The sequence below is a fragment of the Vitis vinifera genome, chromosome 19, assembly GCF_030704535.1.
Source record: "Vitis vinifera cultivar Pinot Noir 40024 chromosome 19, ASM3070453v1".
NCBI lineage: Eukaryota > Viridiplantae > Streptophyta > Magnoliopsida > Vitales > Vitaceae > Vitis > Vitis vinifera.
This window is the reverse complement of record NC_081823.1, coordinates 22530096-22552918: the sequence shown is the minus strand read 5'-3', so window position 1 is coordinate 22552918 and position 22823 is coordinate 22530096. Positions and strand designations below refer to the sequence as shown.

Genomic DNA, 22823 nt, shown 5'->3' with positions numbered 1-22823 from the left:
AACCATCATAAAATTCCATAAGTTTTATTACTTACCATCATTTGATTTTTCCATATAGACAATGTTTCTCCACGCTACACTTTTTAAGCTGATTGTTTCCTTCTTTTAATCCCTTTTTTCATGGTTGTAAATGATATTAAAAAAATTATAACAATTTCAAACTTATTTAAATATTTACTACATCTCATTAAATGTTTGAAAATATTCAATAAATAAAACATGAAAGAAAAAAATATGGAAAAATAAAAATAAACGTACACTGTTTATCCAACCACAACTTAAAGCGCTTTAAGTTGAAGAAATCTGAAGAGAAACTGTGTGAGACTTGAAGAAATGCACTGAAAAGAGAGAAACGGAATAACAGGAGAAAATGAAAAAAATGAGAAAGTGGAAGAAATAATAAAAAGGAGGTGAATGGAGGGAAATAAAATTAGAATGGGAGGGAAAAAGGAGTTGATGTAGCTGAGGGGTATTTTTGTCCAGATCGGACCATTTTAGAGGCTATTAAAAGTGGAGGGTTAGTTTTACAATATTGAGGGATTTTTGTCCCTTCTGATCAGCTTTCCCTAGTTTTAATTGACGAAAAATGAAGGATATTGTCGTACTTTGTTAAAGTGATAATAAAAACAATTAAATCAATAAAAAATAGATAGATAAGAGTAATTTAACATAATTAGAACTTACCAGTATGTTATAAATTGGGATATATTAATACTTAATTAAGACAACATTTTAGTACATGGGATTTTTTTTCTCTCCTATGTGTCAATGGACTAAAATATCAATCAAATTTAATTCATTGTATAAAAAAAATTGTTCATTTCATGTTTATATTTCTACTTTTCTTTTAACCTACTAGGGTAGTCCAATTGATCAAGACGAACACTGAAAAGTGTGGTTTCAATAAGTGACACATGGTTCTGGGTTCTAATCCTATCATTGATGATACCTTGAATTTACCCAATGTTGATTGTTGTGCAATAGTCAACACCTTGATGTTTAGGCCCCCATGGAGAGTCCTAAAAACTTGGTCATGGAAGGTTTCTCAATTATAATAATAAAAATACAAAATAAAAAATAAAATAAAAATTCTACTTTTCTTTTAGTGTACATATAATTTGTGTTTAGGTTGCTTTGTTTTTTGTTTTATTTTTGAACACATAGACTATATTCTAGTACAAATCATAGTTGGGTGTTACTTGTTTGCAATTAGGTACAAACTTGTAGAGTGTAATTATGATTTTTCTCTTAAATTATGTTTGTTTCTTGGAAAATAGTAAAGAAAGAAAAAAAAATCAAGAAAATTGGTTTTACTTCATTTGGTTTCATTGTGAAAAAAAAAAATCAAATATAATTAAAATTAGTTATAAGTATATGCATTTTAAAATCATTTAATCTTTATATAATCAAGAAAAATAAGAAAAATATGTTTAAAGAAGTATATAAAAATAATTTATTGACTTTAAATCTATTTTTTATTTTCCTTCACTTTTTCTTTCCTTTCACTTTTCGTCCTTATTTTTTTTCCTTTACATTTTTCCTCAAATTTTCCGAGAACCAAACATAACATTATATTTTATAATCATCTCTAAGAAGATATGTTCTGAAGTGGCCTATAATTGTATGAAAGAAGGGCTATTGCCAAAGGTGTTTTGGCTACTGCCAGACATTTAATGGAGTTTGTTAAAGTTCTCTTGAAAACCATAGAAATAGTTGTATATCCTTAGCAACCCATTTTGACATTTTTTTTTTAATATTTTCATTTATATTTAAATTCTTAGAGGTGCTTTGATAGAAATTTTTTTCTGTAAATTCATTTCCCATAAGTTTTATGACAAGTGTATCAAGAGTTGTTGAGTTCTTTCAAAGATGTTTATGTACTTCAAATGTTTCCCAAAAGTTACCCCTATGAGATCATATTCTGTTCTCAATATTCATGATTAAAAAAAATGAAAATTTATTTTCTTAATCTTCCTTTAACAAGTTCGCATATCATGAATTGACTAAATTTGGCTTATTGCCAAAAGGCCTATGTTCTAAATTTTCAGCCATGAATGAATTCTACTATGCTTCCTTTTGTATTTTCATTTTTTTTTTTTTTGGTTTGAGGAGTAAAATGGATTTGCATGTGACTATTTTTTATGGAGTTGAAAAAATATATATGGTCTAAAAAGCTCACTAATGGAAATTAGTGATTTGGCAAAAGTTAAAAGCAATATATGTTTCAATTTTGGAGAAACACTTAAGTTCTTTTTACAGAAATTCTCACAAAATAAAATGACAAAAAAAAAGAAGGAAATATGTCTATTCAACTTAAAGGTTCTTATCACCGAGAATAGTCCTATTCTTCTCTCTAAAACTCATTTTCTCGATTTCTCCAAAAATATAATAAATGTATTTAAAAATTTTTAACTCCTCATATTACATTCAAACATCTCATAAACTAATTCTTAATTCTTTGAATCAGGTACTTAATTGAATATAATGCACATCTTTTTGTTTTTGTCTTCATTTATTTGGGGTGTGTGTGTGTTTTGTTATCATGTCCATTTTAACACTTGAAGCTTTAGCAAAATTTTTTGTTTTAGAATGAACATGTATTTATATATCCTTTTCCTTTAGAAATAAATTTTGGTACACATTCAATCATGAACTAAATATCATTTTTTTTTCATATAATATAATGATATTAAACTTATTATTGTTAAGACTACTCAAGAGTAGTTGATGCATAGATTAGCCCCTTATACATGTCATTTGTCTTATGTTGAGATTACTATGAAACCATAATATCAAATTTTTAAAAAAAAATTGTATATAAGTGTCAAAATCTCACACATATTTTACTTTTAGCATTACATTTGGTTACTAGGATTTTCTTAATATATCTTGCATAATTCCATCAAGATTTCTTCTAATTTTTTTTTCATCAAAGATCAATGCCGATGTTTGAAATTGATTTATGGCAACATGATCACACAAGACACGAGTTTCTTCAAAAAGATGGGTTCGTTATCCAATGTTGCACTTACCATATAGTTCAAAAACTAGATAATCCTTTGGACTATACTATCATCAATACATCCCATAAATTAATACATGTCAACATGACTTTGGTTCTATGTGAAGAAGTTGTCCGCATCATCTTGGATGATATTTTGTATGATGAAGTGCTTGTTGAATATCAGGAGTTCATGGTAGAAAAGATCTTATCATTTGGAATGTAGATGGCAAATAGCCTTACCAGTGACAATAGACACCGGAATTGTGAAACTCTATAATTATAGAGATATTGATGATGTGGTAGGTTATTGGGATTCCATGACAGATGACATTTTTGTTTAAATCATTCAATCTAAGCACAAAAGAAGATGAAGCTTGAAGGTCCTTAAATTATCAAGAATAATAGCTTTTATTCATTGTATTGCTTCATGAAAATGTAATTTAGTTGTTAATTTGAATTTTTCATATTTTAATTTTAATTTTGTAATTAATTTTTTAAGGATGCATGAGTTATTTTATAGTTAAAGTTCAAATTTTTTTGAACTATTACACCATTTATTTATGTAACAAAAAGAAGCAGAAAGAAAACTGAGAGAATGAATGGATTTTTTTATATTACTGTAATTCAACAAGTTTACATCCTAGCCTATTTATAGTAGAAGTAAGGAAGTAAGGGTAAGGAATTAGGCTACAGTTAAGGATACAATTAAGGAATTAGACTATAGTTAAGGATATAGTTAAGGGCTAACATCCCCCCTCAAACTCAAGATGGTAATGTATCAGCCATGTGGAGTTTACCACCAAGAGTACGAAGGCGAAAGAGTAAATGAGCATTGGTGAAGATATCCGCATATTGATCCGAGGAGGAAACAAGAACGCGATGAATGGTACCCTAAAACACATGATGACGAATAAGGTGACAATTAGTCTTTATATGTTTAGTGCGCTCATGAAAGACATCATTGTGAGCAATCTGAATGGCACTACGATTATCACAATAAAAATAAGTAGTAGAGGAATGATTGATCCCCATATCATGAAATAGCCATCGTAACCATATAAGCTTAGAAGTAGTGTCAGCAAAGGCTCAATATTCAGCTTTAGTACTGGAATGAGAGACAACTGTTTGCTTCTTACTGCACTAAGATATAAGAGAATCACCAAGAAAGAAACAATTACCAGTCGTGGAGAATCGATCAGTGAGATCCCCAGCCCAATCAGCATTAGAATATGCTATCAAACTAAGAGAGGAAGAACTAGAGTAGTGAAGGCCTTGAAACAATGAACCCTTGAAATAATGAATGATGCAAAGCACAACAACATAGTGAGTAGTACGAGGAGCAAACATGAATTGACTCACAATATGAACATAAGCAATATCAGGACGAGTAATAGTAAGATATACAAGACTACCAACCAACTGGCAATAAAGAGTATAATCACTCAATGGAGTACCATTAGTGGCTGAATAATGAGCATTAGGCTCAATGGGAGTGCTAACAGTCTTAGTATTAGTGAGTCCTACACGAGAAATAAGATTAGTGGCATACTTGGCTTGAGATAGGTAATATTTAGATTGATCTTATGAGACCTCAAGGCCTAAAAAATAATTTAGTTTGCCAAGATCTTATCTGCTAAGAAAAGACATAAGATCTTAAATGCCCTACAGATTATCACCAACAATAATCATGTCATCCACATAGGGCAAAAGAAGAACACAACCTTAGGACGTCTTGCGAATGAACAAGGCGTGATCATAAGCGCTAGATTGAAAACCAAATTGACAAATAGTATAACTAAATTTGGAAAACCATGCTCAAGGTGCCTGTTAAAGTCCATATAAAGCCTTGCGGAGATGACAAACTTGATTAGGAGGATGATCATAACCCAGAGGAGGTTGCATATTAACTTCTTTAGAAAAATCGCCATTGAGAAAAGCATTTTTAACATTCATTTGAAATAGTTGCCATTGCTTAGCAGCAACAATGGCAATGAGACTGAGAACAGAGGTAAGACGAGCTACTGGAGCAAATATCTCCTCATAATCAATGCCATATTTCTATGTGAACCCTTTTGCTACTAGTCTAGCCTTATATTTTCAATTGAACCGTCTGCCCGAGTCTTGATTTTATAAACCCATTTGCAACCAACCACATATTTATTTGGTGGTAGATTAACTAAATCCTAAGTATGTTTACTTATGAGAGCTTGATTTTCTTCTACCATTGTTTTCTGCCATAGAGGGTCAATATTGGCCTTACGATAGGTGCGAGGTTCATATAGAGACATAATGGTAGAATAACAGTAAAAATCATGAAAAAGTACAGAAAGTTTAGCTACCTGACCAGAGTGACGTAATTAAAGGTTAGAAGGATTAGAATCAGATTCATCAGAATGAGCTAGAGACTCAGAAGAAGGTAAAAGTGAAGGATCTAAAACCAAAGTAAATGTCTCAAGAGAGATTGCAGGTTGCGCAATACTGTGAGAGCTATCAGATGACTGATGAATAGAAGAATCTATGATATAATCATTGGGAAAAAGAAAAACAAATGGATCAATGAAAAATGTGAAGATGATATGTTAAGCTGAAATGGAGAAAGGCTTGAGAACATTTTATGTTCCTAAAAAGTAACATGACGGAAAATACAAAGACGTTTGGAAAGAGAATCTCAACATTAATACCCTTTGTGTTCAATACCATATCCTAGAGAACAACATAAACGTGCCTTTGGTTCCAATTTAGTGTATTCATGAGGTTATGGAAGAACAAAGCAAGCACTGCCAAAAACACGAAGAGACCGATAATTAGGACAATGACCATGTAAGCCCTCATAAGGAGAAATGTTACCAATAACAAGAGAAGGAATTCTGTTGATGAGTCGCTTCCCCCTAAAAGATTTCAGGACAAAAGAAAGAGATCAAAAAGGCTCTAGTAGTATTAAGAATGTGTCTATGTTTCCGTTCTGCACGCCCATTTTGTTGGGAAGTACCTGGACAAGATCTATGAATAATGGTTCCATTTTGTGAAAAAAATTGAGTAAGAACAGAATCTCTATATTCCATGGCATTGTCAGTGCTAAAAAATTTTAATTGTAGAAGAAAACTGAGTTTTAATCATAATGGCAAATTACATATAAATATTAAGTAACTCAAATTTATTCGGCATAATATAAATCCATGTATATTAAGAGAAATCATCAACAAAAATCACAAAATAACAAGAACCACCCATAGTATTATGAGGGGAAGAACCCCAAATATCATAATGAACAAGATCAAAAGGTGTAGAAGAAACATAGTCACTTATATGAAAAGGCAAAGCATGATGCTTGGAAAGACAACATGAGATACGATCAAAATTTTCTGTTTTAACAGGACCTAAACGCCCGATTGAGATTAAAGATCCTAATCTAGAATTGGAAAGATGACCAAGACGAGAATGCCAAACACTGGATGTGATAGCAGCAACAAAACTTTAAGATGGTAGTTGAAAAGATGATAGCTCAAACAGTCGCCTAACCTTACACCCTGTCCCAATGATCCTGCCGGTTTGTGGATCCTACATAGTATAACCATGACTCGAAAAATGTAAGTCAACACCAAGTTCACACAATTGTCCAACTGATATAAGATTTAAGGATAGTTTAGGAACTAGAAGAAAAAAAAGATTCAAAAAGGTCCTAGTAGAAAACCGTCTACTCTAAGCAACGATAAAAAAAATCACCAAGCCTTCATAGGAGGCTCTAATACCAAGTTACAAAAATAAGTATAAAAGAAAACTGAGAGAATGAATGCATTTTTTATATTATTGTAATTCAACAACTTTACATCCTAGACTATTTATAGTAGAACTAAGGAAATAAGGGTAAGGAATTAGGCTACAATTAAGGATACAATTAAGGAATTAGGCTATAGTTAAGAATACAATTAAGGAACAAATGGTGGAGCTAATAATGCTAACAATATATATAATAGACACGTCTTATTTTACCTCCTATAATATTTTAACATTATATATATATATATATATATAATTGATGTTAATGACATGCCAATGACACGTCTTATTTTATTAGTAATATATAAATATATAAAATAACATAAATAACTCTCAACACAATTATCTTCATATAAATTTTTTTTAAAAAATGCTTTTTCTTATTGATATTAATCCGACTTCCTCCTAAAATTTTTTAAAAGATAATTTTTTTTTCTCATTGATATATATATTAATTTAATTTATATTGTGTCCTTGTTTTATAATTATTGATAAATATTTTAAAATTAATTTAAAAATGACATATTTATTAAATAATACAAATTCCAATACAAAAGCATATAATTTGAACCCTTAACAATTGCATAATCACAATAGAGGAAAAATAGAGAATTACGAGAGGAAATAAAAAAAATTCTAACATAGGTTTAGATTTGGCCTTAATGTGGAAAGTGAATGAATGAAGTAGCTAACAATGCATCTTCGCAAACTAAGAAATATGAGATCACCTCTTCCAGCAATGAATGAGCTACATTTTGGGGTTCCAATGGCTAGGGCTGCTCTTTGTACCTTAAATATACATCATGATTCAGCAATGGTGTCGACATTACTGAAACATTCAAAGGCCGAAATGGTTTTTGTAGACTGCTAACTTCTTGATTCTACTCAGGTAACACTAGAAATTCTATCCAAGACAAGAACCAAGATGTCCCATCTAGTGCTAATGCGGTAGTGTGATAAACTCCAACCCACTATAAGAAACTTTAGGGAAAATTGATTTTGATATTAGATGGCCAAATGATAAATGAGATCCTATCACAATGAATTACCTTTCAGGCATTACATCAGATGAAAGAGGTGATGAAACAGAGGGAAATAGAGAGAGATGGGAGGAAAAGATGTTGATATTATTTATCTCAATGGTCTTCTATAATAACAAAGTAAGCATTCTATACAAACAGAAGATACACATCCTAACCAACTGTACACGTGGAGCTAAAAGACTAGAGAGAGAGCGTTGAAAAACACGTTCCTGAATAAAGTGGTAGTCGATTTCCACATGTTTGGTTCAGGCATGCAAAAAAGATTGGCAGCTAAGTATGTTGCACTGTTATTGTCACAGAGAATGAGGGGAGATTGAGTGGGAGTAATGAAAAGTTCATGAAGAAAAGATTCAATCCAAGCAATTTTAGCAGCCCTATTTGCTACCCCTCGGTACTTTGATTTGGTGTTGGATCAGGATACCACTTTTTGTTTGGAAGATGACCAAGAAACCAGATTGGAGCCAAGAAAGAGGCAGTATCCACTGGTGCTACACCTGTCATCGGGGCAAGAGGCCTAGTCGGCATCTGTATAGCAAGTGATGTTGAAGTCCAGGGAAGGCTGTAGGAAAAGACCAAAATGAGATGTGCCCTTTAGGTACCGAAGAATGCATTTAACAGCCTACCAGTGAACATCAGAGGGTGGTGCATGAATTGACACATTTTATTTTCTGTAAAACCTATATCTGGGCGTGTCATGGTACAATACTTAAGGACACCAACAAAACTTCGATAATTTGAACCATTTTCAAGAGTCATACCATCATGAAGAGAGAAATTTGTGTTGAAGGACATAGGAGTGGGACATGGCTTGGCATCCAACATAGCAGCTCGGGTAAAGAGATTAGTGATATACTTTGCTTGGCTGAGGTGGATACCAGTAGGGGTGCAATGAACCTCCAAGCCTAAAAAATAGTGTAGAGGACCAAGACCCTTTAAAGAAAACTGATGATGCAATTGTTAGATAAGGTGAGTAACTTGAGTAGAGTGGCTCCCAATGACTATTATATCATCCACATATACAAGAACAAGAAGTAACCCATGAGAAGAATGACAAATAAATAAAGAAATGTCATATTTAGAAGTAATAAATCCCAAGTGTAGCAGAAAATTATTAAACTTAGTATACCAAGCCGGGGGTGGTTATTTAAGGTCGTAGAGAGACTTATCCAACTTGCATACATGAGTAGGATAAAAAGGATCAACAAATCCAGGTGGTTGTTCCATGAAAACATCTTTAGCCAAGTTGCTATGTAAAAAGGCATTATGAACATCCAGTTATCTAACACACCAATTCTGTGAAAGAGCAAGGCTAAGCACAATACGGATAGTAGAAGACTTGACAATAGGGATGAATGTGTCGAAGTAGTCAATACATGCGTTTGATGATAACCCTTAGCTACTAAATGGGCCTTGTATCTCTGAATTTAGTCATCAGGCTAAAGCTTTAGCTTATAGACTCATTTACAATCGATTATCTTGCATGAGGAAGGTGAAGAAATAAGATGCCAGGTCTTGTTGTGCTGAAAGGCAACAAATTCCAATTCCATGGCCTGCTTCCATGAATGATCTTTAATAGCTTGGAGAAATGAAGTAGGCTCGATAAGAAAACTTGTGGAGACACTCAACAACAGTTTAGGCTTATAGATACCAGCCTTAGACCTGGTCACCATAAGATGATATTGTGAGTGCGATAAGAAACAAGTAAATCTGTATTCATACTAGGTACAAGCAGGTCCACTACCGAGAAAGGAGGAAGAGGAGAAGAAGGTGGAACAAATGGAAACACATAGTGTGAAAAAAAAAATGAGATAAGGGCAACGAGACGTGAACAAGTACTAGAGGTAGAAGAAAAAAAGGAAAAAGAATGAGGTATAGATGGAGAAGTAGGAAGAGATAGGGAGCTGAGAGACAAGGGAATGGATAGAGGAACTGATAAGGAAGAGGAAAAAGAAATAGACGGAGAATGAGAAGATGACAAATTCTGGAATGGAAAAAAATCCTCATTAAAAATCACATGGCAAGAAATAAACACCCTATCGGAATGAATGTCAAGACATAAATAACCTTTGTGGTGTGAACTGTAACCAAGAAAAGCACACTCTAGAGGTGTATTAGAGTTTATGGGTAGTATAAGGGCGCATATATGGAAAACAAGAGGAACCAAAAACCTTAAGATGAGTATAAACTGGGAGTTTGCGATAGATGCGAAGTAAGGGGATTGATGGTGCAGCACAGGGGTAGGGAGACGATCAATAAAGTAAGTGGCAGTTTAAAAGGCATAAGGCCAATAAGATAGGAGCATACTCGAGTGAGTAAGAAAGGATAATCCCATTTCAACCACATGAAGATTTTTTCTCTCAACCCGCTCATTCTGTTGTGTTGTGTATATGGACAAGATAAACGATGGACAATGCCCATATTAGAAAACATCATGGAGAGAGATCGAAACTCACCTCCCTAATCAGATTGGACAACCCTAATCTTGCTATTAAATTGATTTTCAATGAGAACTTGAAACTTGAGAAAAGTAGGATATGCTTCATCTTTTGTTTTGAGCAAATAAAACCAAGTAAAACGAGTATGATCATCAATAAAAAGTAAAAAATAACGAGCACCAGAAATAGAGCGAACAGGAGAAGGACCCCATAGGTCTGTATGAATTAACTCAAAAGGTTTTGCTGTAATAGATGGAAATAGAGGAAAAAGAAGCATGTGGCTATTTGCTAATTGACAAGAATTACAAAAATTAAGACGAATTTTATGTGTTCAAGCAATATTACAAGAATCCAAGATTTGATTAACAACATATAAAGCTGGGTAGCCTAGTCTCTAGTGCCATAGATTTGGATCCTTGATGTTGGCTATGAAAACTCGAGGAGAAAATGAAACACTAGAAGGAAAGAATGAGGATTGAACTTTGTATAAGGCATTATCAAGCTGACCCTGAAGGAGAACCCTCTTCGAACCTGATCCTTGACAAGAAAATGAGTGGCATAAAATTCAATAAAAACTTTATTATCATAACACAATTTTGTAACACTAATAAGATTATTTGAAATTTTTAGAGTGTGATAGACTTGATGTAGAACAAGAGGAGAATACGAGGATGGTATTTTTGAAGTACGAGGATGGTATTTTTGAAGTACCAAGATGTGAGATACAGAGTTACTTACCGTTCCCAATTGTCACCTGATCTGAAACACTAAATGGTGTCACAGTGTCAAGCATGTTGATTTCCGGAGTAAATTAATGTGTAGCACCTGAGTCCATGTACCAATTTGTATCGGGAACAGTCTTATGCGTAACAGAAGAATGAGCCATTGTAGAGAAAGAAAATTCTAGAGGATTAGAGAGTTGGGAATTTATGGTGAGAACAACATTGAAAGATTTAGGAGAAAGTTGGGATGGATAGTTCAAATTTGTGTGATGGAAGCAAATAAGAGTAGCGTGTCCAAAGTTACCACAAATTTGGCACTGAGACTTTTGATTCTGGATTGAAAAATGTGGTTTCCATTGAGATTGAGGTTGTCGTGGTTGTGGTTTGCCCAAAATGTTGGGTTGATATTGACTAGTGGTTGGCTTAAAAGTTGGAGGAGAGTATCTAGGTTGAATGTGAATGTGATTGAATGTAAGTTGAGGAGTTGATTTATAAGGTTTCTTGTTTAGATGAGCCATATGGACTTGGGCAGAATTGAGAGAAATAGAGTTTTGTTGTTCAAGACGAAAGTAATAGCTAAGCAATAGGCTATGGATTTGCTCAAGAGTTGGTTGGTCAGATCGATTTTGAATGGATGTAACAAAAGGATTATACTCACGTTCTAATCCATTGAACAAATAGATGAGATGCTCTTTCTCATAAACTGGTTTTCCTATTGCTGCAAGACTATTGCAAATGGATTTGAGCTTTTGAATATATTCACTAGTTGAGAGTTCATCTTTCCTAAGCGTTTGAAGTTTGGTGTGAAGCTCGGTAACTAGTGCCATAGAAAAGGTAAAGTAAATCTGATTAAGGGTGTTCCAAATCTCCACTACTGTTGAATACACAACAATCTGAGCCATTATATCTTTGGACAAGGATGCATATAGCCCAACTCATCAAAAGTCGATTGTATCTTTGCCAGACCGAGTACTCTGGATTGATGATTTGTTGTTGCAGATTGAGGAATCGAGGAGGGCAATGTCGAGATCCGTCAATGAAATCATCGAGTTCGTTAGTGATGATGACATTCAGAAGCTGATTATTCCAGATGAGGTAGTTCCTATTATCCAACTTTACTATGAGAGGTTGATTCATAGACGGGAAAGAAAAAGAGGGTGTGTTTACTGGTGGATGAAGGTTGTTTGACTGAGATAATGGGTTTTGTACATTCACAGTGCTAGCAGAAGGTGATTCGGAGGTCTTATTGAAAGAAGCCATGGAGGCTCTGATACTAAGATGAAAGAAGTGATGAAACAGAGGGAAATAGAAAGAGATGAGAGGAAAAGATGTTGATATTATTTATCTTAGTGGTCTTCTACAATAACAGAGCAAACATTATATACAAGTAAAAGATACACATCCTAACCAACTATAGAGGTGCCTAACTATGGAGCTAAAAGACTAGAAATAAAATAATATCCTAACTAATTACATCTTTAAGCTTAAAAACATCTAGTCCAACAGGTGTTTATTTATAGCCATAGAGGTGCCTACCTCAATTCCCTAGCAGTTATTCTCCTTAATGAAATGGGCCCAATGTCTGTTAATTTGTGGGCTGCTTCCATGTTTCACTGCAATGGGTGGCGCCTCACTTGGGGTGTGGCAGCCTAGGGTGCATCAATGTCTTCTTAAGAAATGTGACAGTAAAGGGAATATTTGAAAGTATTGCTCAACACAAGGCCACCCATATGGGTGCTACACCCACTATTTTAAACATGATCATTAACACTCCAGTCAGTGGTCAAAGGCTAGTTCCAATCAAGGTGGCTGCAATGACAAGTCGTGCCCCTTCACCCCTCCACTTCCATGAGTACTTTTCAAAATGAAAGAACTAGGATTTGGGATAAGTCACTCATATGGCTTGATAGTAACCTATGGTCCTGGAAGCGTTTGCACTTGGAAACCTGAGTAGGATCTTTTGCCTCCTAAGAAGCAAGCAAAGATCAAAGCCTGGCAAGGGTTGCATCATCTTGGCATGGAGGAGATTGACATAAAAGACCTTATTACTATGAAGAGCGTACCACCTGACGCCAAAGCCGTAGGTGAGGTTATGTTCAGAGACAACACTGTGATGAATGGATACTTAAAAAAATGTGTTTCCATACACTCATATGACAAAAAAAAAAAAAAAAAAAAAACCACAAAATAGGAATAATAAATATTAAAGCAACATAGGAAGCCTTAGAAAACGGGTGGTTTCGTAGCAAGGACTTGGGAGTGAAACATCATGATGGCTACATAGAGTTAAAGGATCATTCAAAGGATATCATCATTTCTAGGGGAGAGAATATAAGCACAATTAAGGTAGACGCTTTGTTTTTTAGTCACCCAACAATCTTTGAGGCAGTTGTGGTAGGAAAGCCTGATGACTACTGAGTAGAGACACCATGTGCATTTGTGAAGTCGAAGGAAGGGTGTAATGCAAATGCCAATGAGATTATTAAGTTTTTTCGTGATAAGTTGCCCCATTATATGCCAGTGAGATTAAAAAGGGTGGCATGCTTTGCTTATTTTTGTCCTCCAACCAACTGAATTCAGATACACCTTTTCAATTGTCATTGATATTACAAGGACTTCATGACAGAGTCAGCTAAACCACTGATATCTGAACAATAGTGATTTTAAAGCTCCCTTAGATTTCTCAATGCAATCCCCAGTTTTGGACACAAATGGATAAGCGAATTGCCATCGTTGGTGTTGGAATCAGTGGCCTACTTGCATGCAAATATGCAATAGAGAAGGGCTTCAATCCCATTGTCTTTGAATCCAAAAGCAGTATAAGAGGGGTTTGGTCTCAAACAATTGAATCCACCAAGCTACAAACTCCAATATCCTATCACTGTTTCTCGGATTTTGCAGGACCAAGACTTTCCCTTACTACAACCAAGTGATGGCGTATCTTAAAGCCTATGCCCTTCACTTCAACATCCTCCCTTAGATAAGATTCAGCTCCAGAGTCATCAATATAGACTATTTTAAACCCTGCAATGAAGATTTTCCTTCTCGAGATCTCTAGGGTGGCACTTATGGGCCCTTTTAACCTACTGGAAAATGGAACATCACTGTGAAGGTCACTAGGCATCCACTAGTGGTGACTCAGGTAAGTACAGAACCTTATATGATGTTTCATTTACTGATCTGTTTATTTTAGTGGAATTATAGCTAAATATATTTGTTATGGGTTTATTGCACAATGTGAAGAATGGAGTGTACAAAAATGGTTGAAACAGATAGAAATAGAGACAACCCTTTTGTCTTGCACATTGATTTCAACTTTATGAAGTGGATTTTGTTATTCTTTGCATTGGAAAGTACAATGATCTACCAAACATTCCTGATTTTTCGATCAACAAGGGGCCAAATATCTTTAATGGGAAGGTCATACACTCCATGGATCATGTTGCCTTGGGTGGTAATCTAGCCACTAAATTCATCAATGAAAAGCGAGTCACAATAATTGGGCTTCAGAAATCTGTAGTGGATGTTGTGGCAAAAGTGGCTACAAAAAACGGTAAGAAACATTTGCATATATTAGACCTATTCATTTTTTTTTTCTTGTGCTTGATCCTTAAGATGAAGAATTATGAGGTATGTTCTTATTTTCAGGGGTTGAGCACCCTTGCACTTTGTTTATTTAGGAGGGTAAGCTAATTTTCCACTGGCACATTATCCTTTTTCCTAAAAAACTAAGCTAATTTCATCTGGGATTAAGCCTAAAACCGATTTCTATCCCATTTTATTGCTCCAACCCTTATATTTGTCAATCATGAAGTATGCAATTGATTCCTAGGATGTGGAAATACAACATGGTCCTAGAATGTCCCTTCCTTAAATAGATAGTTTTGTGTATGTCTATGGTTCTCCCATCTAATTTCTATGACAGAGTAAGAGAAGGACGTCTCATCCTAAAGAAATCACAGAGCTTCAGTTTCTGCAGAAATAGATTGGCTTTACATGGTGAGGATGCATTTTAATGTAGTGCACATGTAGGATCCCCTTTCTACTTTGATGTTCATCAAGTTCCTTGGTGGTTTGCTTGTTACACGGTTTGGTATTGACTCTTAGGCCATTTTTAAAGACCTTTTAGAAGGAGTTTTTGGATTCATAGTATGATATGATGTAATAAACTTTGGATTTTATTATTTATTAATAAATTCTAAGTTCACTTTTATCTATCATAATTCCATGCATTATACCTTATAAAACATTTTGACATTCATTTTTTCCATTGTACGTGACTTTGGTGCATTAGGAATTGCACAGAAGATTCAAGTCATGAGTTCCTTGCAAGTAGATGACATATTCACAGTCAATTCATGGGCTTAGACAACCCATTTAGAGGTTGTAGTGATATCTCCTAATTGGAATGACGATTGGTCTTAGCCATCGATTGCCCATAGTAAGTACACTAGTGTGTATAGTTATACATTGGACAAAACTTACAATGAGTTATGACATAAGGCTATTAAGTAGTTATGACTTCACCACGTTGCTTTATTGTGTTGCCTCTCAACCTTAAGAGAATATTGAGCTTATGCTAAAGTTAGTGGTGGTTTTGACCTACGAGTGAGATCATAAGTTGATCATATATTCTTTCTAGATTTGGTCACTATTGACGAAAGCCAATAGCAATAGGCATTTTCAATAAAGGCACCATGATATCTCATGAGATTAAGATAGAATGTCCCCTTGGGTGATCCTAAAGAGGTGTGCTCATGTAAACTATGGTCATAGTAGTTCCTTAAGTGAAACTTGACATAGGCTCTTTGAAAGCTAAGACATGTCAATTGAACACACAATAGGAGGATTTGTAATTCAAGGATAGTAAAAGTAATCTTGAAAGGATAATATTTTTCACTTTATTAGATTACAAACACCAGTTCATGGGGATACTTAACACAGTGGATAATAGTTCACAAACCTAATCACTTAGTGTCTCGTTGTTATTTATATAGGGTATTAGAGTGCGGTTGATTATCTGTAATGGGATGTTAAATCAACTTCAAAAGTGAATTTTAAGGAAGCCAACACTGTCCTATAGGTCTTAGTGGTCCCTACTCGAGCTCATATACCTCAATGACATAGTTTATTAAGGTTGGATTGGCTTTAGGTTCACTTTTGTGTATAAGGGTATTTTGATAATTACATAAGATTGTACAAGGCTTAGTAAACAAAGTCTTTAGATTTGACTAATTGATTAATTAGTAAGCCTTATTAGGTTAATTAAACAATTAGGACACATTTTGCACTAAATTAAGTGACCCAAGCCTTTAGTGGTACCTGACCGAACTTCTATGTTGTACCAAAATACTTAACCTTTTTACATAGCAACTCTGGTCAAGAAAAACTAGAGAAAGAGTTACTACGGATTTTGTAGTACTTCAGGTATCGTTCTCAAGGATTGGCTTATGGAAATTGTCAATACTAGAATAAATGAATTGCTTTTGTTTAAATCCTAAAGTGAAAAACAATATGTGAATAATGTGAAACTAAATAAATTAAATTAAATTAATAACTAAATGAATATTGATTTTAAATTCGATTTATTCAAGTTTGGGGTTTTCCACAATCCAACCTAGGGTATAGAAATTAAAGAAAACAAAGGTCTTTTAAGTAATACGATCTTAGGGTTTTGTGATCCTTGGCCGTTCGCGATCAAGTTGAGTTCTATAACTCAAAATTGCATCTGAAACCTAATTTTTCCTTTTTAAAACAAATTCCTTAAACCATCAAATGAATGAGATTGATTACTAGTTTAAGATTTGGCTTTTTAACCTTCATACTCCTTATAGCTTTGTTTTGGGGCAAATAACGATAGGGAAGACGAGGATAACTAATGATCAAGAATTACCAAGAATCACTAGTATCGGATAATAACCTACTATATCATTCCCTAAACTAACTCACAAGGAAATGATAAAAAAAATTAATAAATTGTCACCCAACCAATAATTAATCTTATTGTTATAATAATTTACCCATTGTCTCTATAGGTTTCCTACCCCTTAGGTTTTCATGCTTCAAGCCCCAAGTTGGCTTCTTAGCCTCTTAAAGGGGTGATGTCACATTCACAATTCATAATAGGGTAAAAATCCATAATTTGAATAAAAAAAAACTAAAAACAATATATTTAATAAAGAAGAACAAGAAAACAAACCAAAGTTCTCATCTTCTTCCACCCTCAATGTCCAAGTCTTTGGAAAAATATCCAAGATCCCTAAAACCTAGAACTAAGAGAGTTTATATAATATCATCAATTACCTAACATGTGGCACACTCTCATTGGCTGCTTATTACAAAATAATTACCTAAAAATGATTAAAAATAATAAAATGGTGATTTCTAGTCATGTAGGGTCCACTTAGGGCGGATAGAGTGCCCTAGATGCAATTCCCGAGGTAGAAGAAGTGAAACATCAAAGTGATAGTGGGTGAATTCGAAATTGGGGTCATTTCGAAGTGAATTTCGAAATCATTGCGAAATGACCATTCAGTTTTGTGCATTTGTCTTCAAATGGTCTAACTTCTTCATTTCAGCTTCAATTAGAATACCCTTTGAATCGTTGGACTCTTGACTTCCAAGCTTCGAAACAATATATAGTATGTATAAAATGGACTCTGAGAAGTGCTCCAAATTTGTCCTCAAATTTAGAATATATGTTGCCATTAGATTTTAGAGTTCTAAATTTTCATTCAGCTAAATCTTGCTTCATGCCTCATTTCCCTTGTTTTCTTGTCTTCTTTCTTACTCCATAATGGTCATTTCTCATCCTCCAAACTCATGATATCCTCGTCTTACCTTTCCTCATGGTCCATGAGTCTTGACTCACTTATTTCCTCATTTAACCCTTTCTTGATCTTTCAAAATCTAAAGTGATTCAACTTGCACCTTTTCTTCCCTTAAACCTGAGATAAATCTCTAAAATACAAGTTAAACTCATGGAAAGGGTCTTAGCTTCTATTTAGGTTAAGTGTCCTTTGGTACACAAATCATATCGAATATGTGCCATTATAGCACATATTTTGGCTCCAATAAGTGTCAAGTCACTTAAGCCCACTAAGAGGACCCTATAAATACCCCTTATGGGTTAGGGTTTCCATCACTTTTGACATGAGTTGTCTTTCATCCAAAGAGAGAGAAACCAAAGCCTTCACCCTCCCTTCTTCTCCATCAATTGGGTTTCAAGACCAAAGAAAAGCCAGCAATCGAAAGATTTTAGGTATTTGATATCTCTTATGACAACGGTCTTCATCTTCACCACATGAAATAGATTTGGGAACCTCCAAATCTCAAGTATTGTTTTCTCTAGCACTTTTTAAATCTTATTTATCTTTAAAAATGCAATTTTTTTTCCACTATGCATAAGATTTAGAAAATCCTAGGAAGTTTTGCATGCACCTAACCTAATTCTGGAATAAGGAACAAAAAAATTCATATGTTCCTACATTAGGCTATCCCAAAGTTTTTATGCAATCAGAACTCATTTAGGTACTTTTTGGTGGTTCAAAACTTATTTTGGCCTATTTTAGCTTGTACTAGAGGTTCAGTCGATTACTCAACCAATTGAGGTGACCGATAGACCGATTCAACCAATTCAACCGATTGCTTGATCGATTAATCAGGTTTTGTCATTTTCTCCCTTGTTTCAGACTATTTTTTACTCTTTTTTTTCTTCTTTAGGAGTTCCCAAGGTTGTTTTTGGTGAGTTTTTGAGAGTTTTTAACCTTGGGTTAATGTCTCTTTGGGTTTGAGTTTAGTTTAAGAGAGTTTTAAGGAGAATTGAACTTTGGAGGAAATAAGGACAAGTGTCCAAACCTCCACCATTCCTTAATCCAGAAAAAAAAAAAAAAAAAAAAAAAAAAAAAAAACCTTAGGATCTAACTGTTTTTGGAAATGGAGACTTTACCAATTTTTAGATAGAGAGAGAGAGCTTGGAAGAAGGCTTTACTTAGAAAAGAATTTGGATTTCTTGAAGGCAAACACTTACTTGTGAGGAAAACTTTAAGTAAGTCCCTTTGATTCCGTTTTCTTCACCTCATTCTAGGTTCATTTTCATTTTCTTTTGTTTCTTAGGTTAATTTGCATGTTGGTGTGGATATTGGAGGCCACATACTTGATTGTTAGTTTCGTTCATTATCTATGATTATTTATCTTTTTTCTTCTCTTAATTCATCTTAACTGCTTGGGGATGGATTGTCTAATTTTTTTTATCTAGTTTATTGCATAATGGTTTTGAGGTTTGGTTTTATTTGATTTTGATCTCTTTTGGACATTTTTACCAATTTTCAAGCCCATTGATCAACTCATGAGATGAGGATTTGTAGGATTTGAAATTCTTGTTTTCTTTTTATTTTCTCTTTTGGGGATTTTGGATTTCCTCTTGATTTTAATGATTTTTGAAATTTTTTTTGATTAATTTTGAAATAAATTTTGAAAGCCACGAGTGTTTGTTTATTTGCTTCAAAATAATTTTCCATAGAAAGTACATTTTGATGCCTCTTTGACCTTTATATATATATATATATATATATATATATATATATATATATATATATATATATATATATATATATATATATATATATATATATATATATATATATATATTCTTCCCAAATCTAGTTGTAATTTTTTTTTTAAACCTTCTTTGGTTAAAATTCCAGGCATCTTTAATGGGTTTTTTTTTCATGGCCAAGGTTAAGCCTCCTTCCATATGCTTTGATTCACTATTATACTAAAGAAAATTGTAGTTGCTTTCATGATTTTTTTTTTTTTTAAAAAAAGCTTTTTCAAACTAATTTTTAATGGACCATTCTCAGTCCTTTTGAATCTCTTTTCATGGTCAATTAAGACTAAAGATTTTGATCATTTTGTGGTCATTAATGGTTATCATGTTCAGTTGTACATAATGTGTGTTTTCACATGAAAACATCCTTATTTGTGGGTAGTTCTTTGTGAATTTCAGCCCTCTTTTCATGCATGATTGTTAATTTGGCCTTTAATGCCTCTTATGAGTTCAATTTCATACTGATTTGATGACTGAAAAGGAGTAAATGCCCTATGGATTGGTCTATGGCTCATTCCTTTGGCTTACATCACTCATTTTTCAAACTTATAATTTTCAGATTTTCTTGATTTTGGAAACATGGATAAATCTTGAAAATCTAAATTTAATTGGATTATCTCTAGTTCTCATGAGCTTCTTACCATGATCATTGCAGAGTTGGGATATGGATTAGTCCATGGAAATTAATTTAGGCTCTTAGCAAAGCCTATGTTCTTTGATTTTCTAATTTCACTCATTTGCTAACTTATTTTTTACTCCTAAAATGTTCTTCTAAATCTAGACTTTTTTTTTTCTTGTTCTAAAATATTTTTAAGGAATGGGTTGTGTTTTATACTTATTAAATGTATCAAAGAATTTTTGTTTGGTTAACAAAGTCTTCTCTAAGCTCATTCAATATATTGGTTTTTCAAGTGCCTAGACTATGTCCTGTTTGTAATACCCTAAATTTTTTTGCACATCAACCCTAGCTCATGAGATTTTAATTATTTTTTTATAGAATTGAACCAGTGACTGACAGGGAAGACCTCATTTCGTATATAACAAATAAATGAATCAAGAAAGTAATAGCTTTTGCCCGCATTCATTCAGTCTTAGTGGCGGTGCCCACGCCATTTCCTATTGCTTGCTCCATTATTCCCTCACTCGCACATGCTCCGAAAGGCTCTTTGAGTGAAGAGGCACTAGTACTCTTTCATTAGCCCTCTTCCCCCCGGCATTCACATTCCATTTTCTTCTTCATCTCACCTATGGACTTGGAAGGAAAAGATAGCCCTTTTTCCTTATTTGCTTATTTGTTTTACGAGTGTGGCCCTAATAGCTGTTTTAGTATCCGATGAGTTGGGTGAGGGAGAGGACGACTATTGATGCCTTGAACTCGACTCCTTTAGAGAGTTCTCCTTCCAAGGGGCTATGCTCTGTCCTAACCATTCCTTGCAAAAAGCCCTTAAAAGCAGTAAGTAATAGCGGATTTTTTCAAATGCCGGAATAAGAGTGAAATACCTTTGCTTGAATTCCTGTTTCAAAAATAGATAATTTTGTATCTAACTGTATAAAGGCGGGCGCAGATCTATGAATAGGAGATGTTGTGCGAGTATCTACAGGACCTAAATTATCAACAGGCTCTCCAAGCACATTGAAAATTCGTCCGAGAGTCGCTCCACCGACTGGAACACTTAGAGGAGCTCCCGTTTAAGCAAATCCTGATAATTACAAACTTGCGTCAAATCATTATTCGATAAGTAAGAATTCCTCAATAGCTCGACGGCCCTGTTGATATTCAATGACCCTAGCCTAGCTTCGATCCCTTACCTTAAGCCAAGAAATCCTCCTTTGCAAAGAAATCCCGCCCTACCGACAGATGGACTGGTGCAGCTAGCTTAGCAGCGCAGCCGCTTCTTTATAGTGTTCTGAAGCTTATGGGCAACCCTTATAATTCAGGATCCAAGAAAGGCCTAATTGACTCATCCATCTCGAAATATCCAATCCACTCCTTTTGCTTATCCCGCCTCTTCCTTCTGCGCTTACCTCTTTGCCACCGAACGATCCCACTACATCAGGACCCTTTCGACATTGTACAAAAGCCATTACTTTACGTTCAGCTAGCACTAAAAAGCAGACGAAATTGCAGACTCATTCTCGTATGGGGTTCGTGTTGAGCCGGTTAGTGTAAGCTTCTATTTATTAGATTCAATTTATCCTCCCAGGTCATGTTATTGTTTTAGGGAGCTGAGCCTGAGGATAAATGCTGAGAAAGCGCATCCATAACGATGATATCAGTCTTGTTGGGCTGGGTAATGGCTCTCCACCCCTATTCCCTCTAAAGCTCTCCCAGTGGGAAACAACATCAGTCCGTCGTCTAACTCCTCGAGAATCATGTCATTCGCCTGTCACGTGTTGCCACCAGTTTTTGTTGATAAAAATCCCCTGATGGTATGCTTAAGTAATTGCCACGCATATCGGATAAAGATGAAGGTATTATATCATCTCTTATGGGTTTCCATTGAACAAACTTGGTTGACGAACATGGTTTATGCGCCGCTAATGTAGCGGCTTGTCGAGCATTTGACAAACTCACTCCCTGGCTTCCTTCCTCCACAGAAGACTTGCTAGAATAGCTTGTGTCACTTCCTTGCATGGACTGATCATAGTACGAGCGGATGACTGACCCTTTCTATACGGAACTGCATCAATCAGTTGTCTTCAGAAGAGGCGCCCCTTTTGAAGCCAGAATGGATTTTCCTTGATACCTAACATAATGCATGAAAGGATTCTTGAACAACCATAAGATTGTCTGAAAATCATTAGCAAAGACTTCGACAAAATGCTCTATTTTTCCATAGAAAAATATTTATACATAGTATTGATTCTATATGTTTTCATGCGAGTTGATAAATGTGTTGAACATAAGCTGTATTCTCAAGACATAATGAAGAGCTCACGAACTCAATTCATTATTTCGGGATAGGAATAAAAGAAAAAGAGGTCTTTGGGATGAAAAAAAATTGCAGGTTTCTTTTTTTGATTTTGGACAAACAATATTTCTTTTTTTTTCCTTCGTTCTTTTATTCAAAAATTATTTCCTAAGATTTTTTTATTCAAAAATTATTTCCTAAGATTGAGAATTAATTTCATCTTTCAATGCTTATTATGCTGACCTGAATATGGAACTATGAATTGTTTTTCAAAATTTTGGATAATTGGTGCATGTTTGAGCTTCATGGAAAATTTTCATAC

The 22823-nt window shown here is 34.3% G+C and overlaps 1 pseudogene; it reads left to right on the top strand.

Moving 5' to 3' along the window:
* The first annotated feature begins 7517 nt into the window (after positions 1-7517).
* LOC100255974 (butanoate--CoA ligase AAE1-like) lies at positions 7518-13555 on the top strand (annotated as a pseudogene).
* The last annotated feature ends 9268 nt before the right edge of the window (positions 13556-22823 follow it).